Raw genomic sequence first — 9,145 nt, 5'->3', positions numbered from 1 at the left:
TGGTGGTGGTAGCTGGTGGTGGTGGTGGTAGCTGGTGGTGGTGGTGGTGGTTTGAGAAGAATCAGGAGGAAGGCAATATTCCTACTCCATTAAAACAAGTAGGCGATGATGTACAGAATGACGTACACACATGAAGAAATAGTTAATGAATTTAAAATTTACTCATTAATTGGAAAATGTAAACAAAATCTAACAGTAGTCATTAACAAATCACAAAGAAAAGCGGGGACATTTTTGAAAAATTAGAATAAATTTTTAAAATATCGAATTCTTATGTATAAGGAGAGATCTGAGCTTTATTAGAATGAATCTTGATAGTAACAGATATATTTTAGTTTTATTAGAATTTGCCAGCGAAGCATAGCCCCATCATGTGTTCCTACGTGGTCGCTACACATGCTAGAAGTTGTAAGCAATAATCGCCCTCTAATCACACGTTACTTTGCAATTCTTAGGGAAGAAGGACATACTGAATAATGTAAACTGCCCGCACATTATTTTATGCATACACTATGTGTACATAAAAGATGGCCGTTTCTGAAAACACTTTGATCATCGGTCTGTTGATTCAGAGCTGATCTGAAGCTACCTCACCATCCAATTAACGATTTGCACACAGAACATAGAGGTGTAACTAAATGCTACTAAGTAGTTACCTACGTCTCATTCGCGTCCATTTGTTTCTACATATATTTAAGAGTATTTATTAGAATATCTTCCCCAGAAATTAAGCGTACTCTTGACTTGTCGGTGGTACAGTGGTAGAGTCGCTAGATCGTTAGATAAAATATTTGGCAGCAATTGTTCAGGCACTTGGCTTCCTGAGTACAATTACCATTGGTGTCAACTTTGGCTTTTATCCTTTTGTGGTCGATAAGAAAAGGATCAATCCCGAGAATCGGATTGGCAGAGTTGTAAAATCATCGGACCAAATGACTTACGCTATTTTTTTTATTTTTTTTTGCTCCTTTCGGTCAAATCCCGCATGACTTACTTTGGAAGTACAAATTGATCCGTCGCCCGTTTTGTGTGCCTTTAGTGAAGTCTTCTCTGTTACAATCATTCTTCCCTCCTACCAATCTCAAAGACACTGTAAATGGTCCTGAGCACCGCCTTACCTCCTCACTAAAAGATAAAAAGAACCAGTGAGTTTGCCAGTCTTTTATGTAAAAAAAAAGTGATTATTTATTTATACTTTTGTTCATTGGTTTATTTTTCTGTTACGCCACAGGAATCTGGAAGGAGAAAAGAACGCCTGCGCCGAAAAGAGTGACAAAAAAATGAATCATGCGATGTTGCTTATAAAGACACAAAGGTAAGTGAAGAATTAACAAAGTGGAGAAAGGAATAGTCAGTCAGCCAGGCTACAGATAATATAGGTAGTCACTCGAGCAGACAGGGAAAAGACAGTTAGTTATAAAGTGAAGGAGGAGAGTTACATAGAAAAGAAAGATTAGTAAGAGTAGAATAAGTGTATATAGTACAGAATAAACTAACCATAGAGAGAATGACAAAAATAGAAAGCTAATATCAGAGAGAGAGAGAGAGAGAGAGAGATGGAGAGAGAATTCATGTATGATACCAAATTGCAAAAAGGTATTGATTGGTCGGCTCGGGGGCTATAGCAGAAGACTCTTACCCAACTGGACGAGCTGTGAGACTGAACTCGAAATCAATTGGCTTCGAAGCGATCTTAACAACACAGCTATGATTTTGATTGGAATGTCTTTGATAATAGATCTATTCCACCAATTTGTTAACCAAGGGCTAAACGACAACAGCAGCAACAACAACAATAACAACAACAGTTTTTCACTAAAGACTAATTGATTGATAGGTCATATAATACGAATCAACTGATTGATACTGTAATACCACAGACGGTGAAAATCTGTCGAGTTAACCATGCTAACACGATAAAGTCACTGATGAAGATGACAAATAAAGCTGGTTAGTTGTCGGTGCGCATGCGTGTTTTACGTTCTGATTGCGAAAGACTGTAATTGCTGTTGTTATTGTTGAATTTATTGCTAAAATTATTATTCCTGTTCCTACTTCAGATGTCGTTTTAGTGGGGCATTATTATAATTGCAGCTACTACCGCCTGTTGCTGTTATTGTTGTTGTGGTCGTTATTATATCAGTAATAGAAAAATCACTTTGGACAATAAAATATCTTTATAGGAACAGTATAAAATAAGTTTAAAGTTTAGCATTCACTCAAATGATATTCAATGAATATGCAACAATGCACAGATACACACACGCGCGTGAACGTGCACACACACACATATATACATACAAACAGATGGACAGATATATAAGCATATATACATACAAACATACTGCTGACTGACTGACTGACTAACTGACGTAGATTCTCCTTCCTAATCCAATCTATTAGTGTCACAGTGAAAATTTGTAAGACATCACAAATATCTTCCATCTGAGATTCCTTAGGTGGATAGATGCACACAGTTGAGCGTATGCATCGGCAGCTCAACCGACAAACCAACTCAACCACATATTTACAAACGCCAGGAGCTCTTTTAACTCAAAAAGATCTTGTCGTTTTGTTAGCGACCGGCTTGAACTCTCTTGAGAAGAACTTAAATAGAAGTTAAAGTAAAATCGTAAATACATACATATACACACATACATACATACATACATACATACATATATAGGAACATACATGCATAATACATATACACATACATAAACACACACACACACACATACATATACACACATACACGCATATACACACATACATAAATATATATACATACATACATACATACATACATACATACATACATACATACATACATGCAAAAATACATAAATACATACATGCATACATACATACATACAAACAAAATGCCTTTGGATGTCGCATCCTATCCCTTCGGTAACATCTTTTAACCAGAAAGTGTCGAAGTGCATCTTTGACCAAGTTTGCATACATGAGGCTGATTACATCATAAGACTTGGAAGGCAGCTCCTTGAGCAACATCCTTTGTCTGATAACCTAGAATACATGCTGAAAAAAAGGGGCACGACTCTGCCGCAACATATCATCAGACGAAAGGATGATCCGTAATGCTACTATATCCAGTCCAAAGTTGAATTCCAACTGTTGGCCAATTTGTCCCAAAAGTTCTTATCTCGACGTAAAATTAACGAAGCAGGTGTCATTAATCACTGACGTCATCTGACAAATGCCAACCAAGATGACGTGAATCAGCCAAGCCTTACCTGCTAAAAATAGCAACCCAAATACTTTTGAATTAGATCCCAATGCTGGATGTTCAAGAACCAAATGAAGGGTAGATTTTCAATCCCAGGGTCATCCTCATTCCAAAAAGATATCTATGAAGAGCAAAAATAGACTGAGATACAGGGATCCCAGAGAGACAGAATTTCGCTTTCGTAAGTAGAAAAGGAAACTTTTATTAGGATCCAATAAGAAATCTGCTGATATGTTTCCTGGACAATAACTTTCAAATTATATATTTAATTACTGGGACGTATAACGAACTGCCTCGTTACTAATCTTGAGGAATTCGGCTTCACACTACCAAGAGCAAAACTAATTAGGGGATTAGCAACTTCGAAAATCTGTAGAACTTTCCAGAGATTTGGACTTTGATAAATGCATATATAAATGAGTAAACATGCGTATGTGCCTATATGTAACTCAAAGCATTCCCATCCATAAATATAATAACATCCATGCTTGAACACACACATACGTGTATACATAATACGCATATGAATACATACATACATACTGCCAGACAGACAGGCAAACAAACAGACAAATAGATATACAATCGTACATACAGCATGCATGCACGCACGTATACAACATACGTAAAGACAGACATGTATAGCTATAAAGCAGGCATGAATATATACTTGCATACACGTGGATATACACACTTCTGGGATCCCTGTATCTCAGTCTATATTTGCTCTTCATAGATATATATCTTTTTGGAATGAGGATGACCCTGGGATTGGAAATCTATCCTTCATTTGGTTCTTGAACATCCAGCATTGGGATCTAATTCAAAAGTATTTGGGTTGCTATTTTTAGCAGGTAAGGCTTGGCTGATTCACGTCATCTTGGTTGGCATTTGTCAGATGACGTCAGTGATCAATGACACCTGCTTCGCACATACATATACTAACATGCATCCAATGCATACAAACGTACATACATACAGACGTACATGCATACATACAACATACAAACAGATAGATAGATAGATAGATAGATAGATAGATAGATAGATAGATAGATAGATAGATAGATAGACATGATGGAAGTCATCTCAATAATGATTTTGGCCATTGCTTGCTAATGAGCCGCAAAGCTATTTCAGCTTAGTTGATGATTTGCAGCTTTTACAACACAAGAAATGCGCTACGTATACAAAACCACCAGAACCCACCAATTTTTACAATATACTATATATAGAAGAAGATATTACTTCGAAGAGATCAAGTAATTTTATGATAGTTCAACACAGCTAAGTGAATCATCTATATTAAGAACTAAGACTTGTGCATAATTAAGATCTAAAAGAACTATAATAAAAATAAGTTATGATGTGCACAGCTACACACAACCGTACTTGGCCATGCGTAAAATAAAACCCCCTACGTTAATGAATTATTACGAATAGTTGCAGATGAATTATTTTATTCAGAGCGGCCTCTCCTATAAAACCTACTTCTACCTCGACTCAGGAGCGCATAACTGTCTGTCATAACCAGTGATCTTACTGAGGACTCGTTCACAATCTTGAGATTTTCAATGTCTTGGTGCGTTGTGAATTATTAGCTGTTAACCCCATGCTGGAATCATCCCTTTCATGTTTCTTGACTTTGCTCTACTGAATTTTTAGCAAGCCTTCTTACTAGGGTAATCCGTGAGGGAGTCAGTTTAGCTACCGACGGTCTGATCACGTGATAGATTGCTGGAAATTACATGTTACCGCTAGCATTCACTAATGTCTAAAGCAAAATTATCAATTATACAAGGTGTCCCAAAAATTTCACACCATTTGAAGCGTGAATATCTGACTCGAAACAAACGAAATTGAACAGGCTTCATTCTAAACAATAAAAGATTTATTTATCAAAATTTTTACGAGAGAATCAGTGGAATGTAGACTTTATAACCGATTTCACAACGCTTCAAAACTGTTCAATATACGCACCGCCTGTGACACGTCAAGTTGGTACGCCTGCCAAACACTCTGTAGCATGCTTTGCATAACGTTCTCCGGTACCTCAGTGATTTTCTGCTTGAGTTCCTCTAGGCTTGTAGGAAGAATGGGACGTAGACCAGTCTTTTTAACATAGCCTCTTAGAAAAAATCACAAGGTGTCAAGTCGGTTGAACGTGGAGGCCATTTCGACAACAGATTGTCCTTATCACTGGCACGTCCGACTTAGTTTTTACACATTTTGTTAAAATTTGAGATCATTGAGCGAGAATTGGTTATGTTATTAGACTACGAAATGATGTCAATTTTGAGGGAACACCCTGTTTATACATACATATATATATGCATATATTCCTACATCCTCTGGACACCTATGTGGTCACAAAATACAGGAGGAAAATAATGTCTATGGACAATTCATAAGGAGTTTGCAAATCTGGAACCCAAGATACACTGTCAGTTTCGCACCTATTAGTCTTCGAGCAACAGGATGCGTACCAAACTATCTGGAGCAAAGCATGGCTGAACTTGGGTTATTGAGAAGAGAATGCAACTCCTTAATTCATACGCTACAAATGATTTCAATATCTGGGACAATAAAAATCTACAAGACCATCTTAAGATTTAAAGGATGATGAGCAAAACAAGATGCTTTACTTCACAACCTTACTACCAAGAAGGAGGTCGATGAAAATGAATTCTAAATTAAAAAAAGAGAACATACATACATACAAACATACATACAAATATGCATACATACATACATACAAACATACATACATGCATACATAAACAGAAAAGATAGAGAGAAGTAATCTGACAACAAACATTTAAAGCAGAGGGAATATCTACACATATACGAGCATATACACATACACAAACATACACACACACACACATTCACACGCACATTCATACGCACACACGCGCGCGCGGGCGCACGCACACACACAAACACACACACACACACACAAACATACATACATCCATACACGCGCACACAAAAATACACACACACATATATATGTATATGTGTGTGTTAAATGGATAAGATCATTTAAAGTAAAAAATATTAAAATATTAGTGCTGTGTGTGTGTGTGTGTGTGTGTGTGTGTGTGTGTGTGTGTCATGAATTGCTTAAACTATTTACTTAAGTCATTTGGTTATGATTCATTAGGTGTTTTGTTGATGAAAGAATAACACTGTCATTGTTAAATGGAAACAAATTTCCTTTTCTCTGACGACCTTCAAAAAATATATTAGAGTTCTTGTTTTCTTTTGTCTTTTTTGCTGTCATTTTTGTTTTCAATATTGTTGGGGTTTTTAAAACTTCGTTTCTTGTTCTGTCATTTCTACTTAGTATTTATTTTTAACGTTCATTTTATATTATATTAGACTGTCGTTTACGCCAACGGCCTCATCTAGTTTACCATTTATCCTGTTACTTCCACATAGCCGACACAGAAGCATAGAGGGGAAACTAGATGATTAAAAAGCAAAAGCTAACCAGTTATAAAATTAATATTTAATTTTCAGGTATTGTATATTTAACTCCAGCCATGAAAATCTTTACCAGTGGTGGAACAAACGGATAGGAGACACTTGAAGTCCCAATCAATTCGATCTTTAGAATATATTTCGATCTACTCTCAGTATGAAGTTACATCGTCAGCGAATGTTCAGTTGTTAGTATTAAAAGTGCTTTAAAATAATATTATTTTATATTTACCGTAAGGATTGAAGTTTAGTCATTGCTGGTAATCCCGCTTAGGCTAGGCGCTTTCTTCGTTAAAGATATCACTTTTCAGAAGGAATTTATTGTCTTTTTTTTTCTTTTTTTTATTAGTAACTCTCACGTCAGCACTGATTATACAAACCTATCTATACCAAATATTCGTTCTATCTATATTTTGAAATTTAAAACTACATTATCCCATGGATTCCATACTGTATAACAAAAAGATGAAAGTTAAAATCTATTCAACAATGGAGAAGATAGAAGTCTTTGAGACGTCGATTTTCTACAGAGTGTTCAGAATAGACTGGGAAGACATGGTAACGAATACTGCAGAGCTAGAAAAGCTGAAAGCCCAAAGTCATCTATTGTCGAGAATCAAGTCTACAAAGCTATCGTACATACTATACACCACCAGTTACTGTCCGAGGTCAAACTGACATGAAGTGTGGAAGGAAAGAGAGCGAGAAACTATCAAATACGTTTGTGACCTGACGACATCAAAAGATGAACAGGAAACAAGATCTTGACTGTTCGTATTTATGCAGTACAACACAGAGAGGCGACTTTTGAACAAAGGAAGGACCCCTGACTGATTGCTGGTGAAATTTAAAATAACTTTTCATAGCTACTGGTGTCTTGGGATGATCAAAAGCTAATGGCTTAAGTTTTAGATCGTCCAAAACATTTCCATCAAGAGTCATACGACATTTGACAACCTCGAACACTAATGCAGACTTTTCTTCGTTAGCGTGATGGACGAAATGCTTAGCAGCATTTCTTAAAGCCCTTTATATTCTGAATTCAAATTCCATTGGGGTCGACTTTGCCTTTTATCGATTCGGGATCGCTTAAATGAGTACCAGTTGAGCACTGGGGTCGATGTAATCGACTTACTTCCTCCCTCTAGAAGTGCTGTCTTTGTGCCAAAATTTGAAATCATTGTCTAAATTGAAAGTTTCTGAACGTTTTAAGAAGCAAGCCATGTATTATAACTGAAATGACTTATTTCATGTAAGTTCTATCATTAGAATGCAAATAAATGCAATTAAATTATATTAACCTAGACATCATAACACATATGTTGGGGAAATTGACCCCAGTATTCGACTGATACTATGTCATGTTGTCCCTTGAAAGATAAAGATGATAAAGCATAATCGACCACAGCGGTATCTGAGCTAAAAGAAAGCAAATGGTCATAGCTATTTCCAGCAAGGCAGTTTTCTCACCGCTATGAGGATTCTACAACTTCATCAGCTTCTATGCTTTGTATCCTACTTCATCGTTAATTTGATTCTTTTGACAAAGGTTGCAAACCGATAGACTCGTTAGCACACCGGACAAAATGCTTTGCAACATGTCTTCCGTTTTTACCTTCGAAGTTCAAATGTTGCCGAGATCGACCTAGCCTTCCATTCTCTCAAATTCGATAAAATAAGTACCAGTTAAGAGCTAGGGATGATGTAATTTTGTTACCCCACTCCCCTAAAATTTCTGTCCCTGCACCAAAATTTGAAACCAATATGACACTTTTTTAAAATCTTTTATTTGTTTCTGTCATTAGACTGTGGCCATGCTGGAGCACTATATGACAAATTTTAACTGGATAAATCGAAACCAGTACTTACTTTGTTAAGCCTGGTACTGATTTCAGCGGTCTGTTTTGCCGAACCGCTAATTTACAGGGATGTAAATACACCAATATCGGTTGTCAAGCGATGATCGGGAATAAGCACAAACACACACACACGCACACACACACGCACACACACGCGTACACACATACGCACGCACAGACACACATACACAGACACACAAATATAGTTAGGTTATATTCTGTAAAGGACGTAGTAGAGTACAGTATAAAACTCGACCACCTTCCGATTTCACCCAATAGTGTCCAACAGCAGTATTCTACCCACTGATTTGCGTTGGGGCCTCTGTGATGTGTGATGGATAACTGAATAAATTCGAGTCAACAAGAAGGTGCACAGAACAACATTTATTCATAATCGCTACAATTGTTTTCACGCAATTGCGCGGAAACGATTGTAGTTATTGCGAATAAATGTTTCTCTGTACTCCTTGTCGACTCCAACTTATTCAATTGTGTGTATATATATAAATATATATATATATGTATATATATATTCTTTTATTGTTTT

Source organism: Octopus bimaculoides, chromosome 1 (assembly GCF_001194135.2).
Source record: "Octopus bimaculoides isolate UCB-OBI-ISO-001 chromosome 1, ASM119413v2, whole genome shotgun sequence".
In the NCBI taxonomy this organism is placed as follows: Eukaryota; Metazoa; Mollusca; class Cephalopoda; order Octopoda; family Octopodidae; genus Octopus; species Octopus bimaculoides.
The sequence above is the reverse complement of the archived record's forward strand: the minus strand, read 5'-3'. Positions refer to the sequence as shown.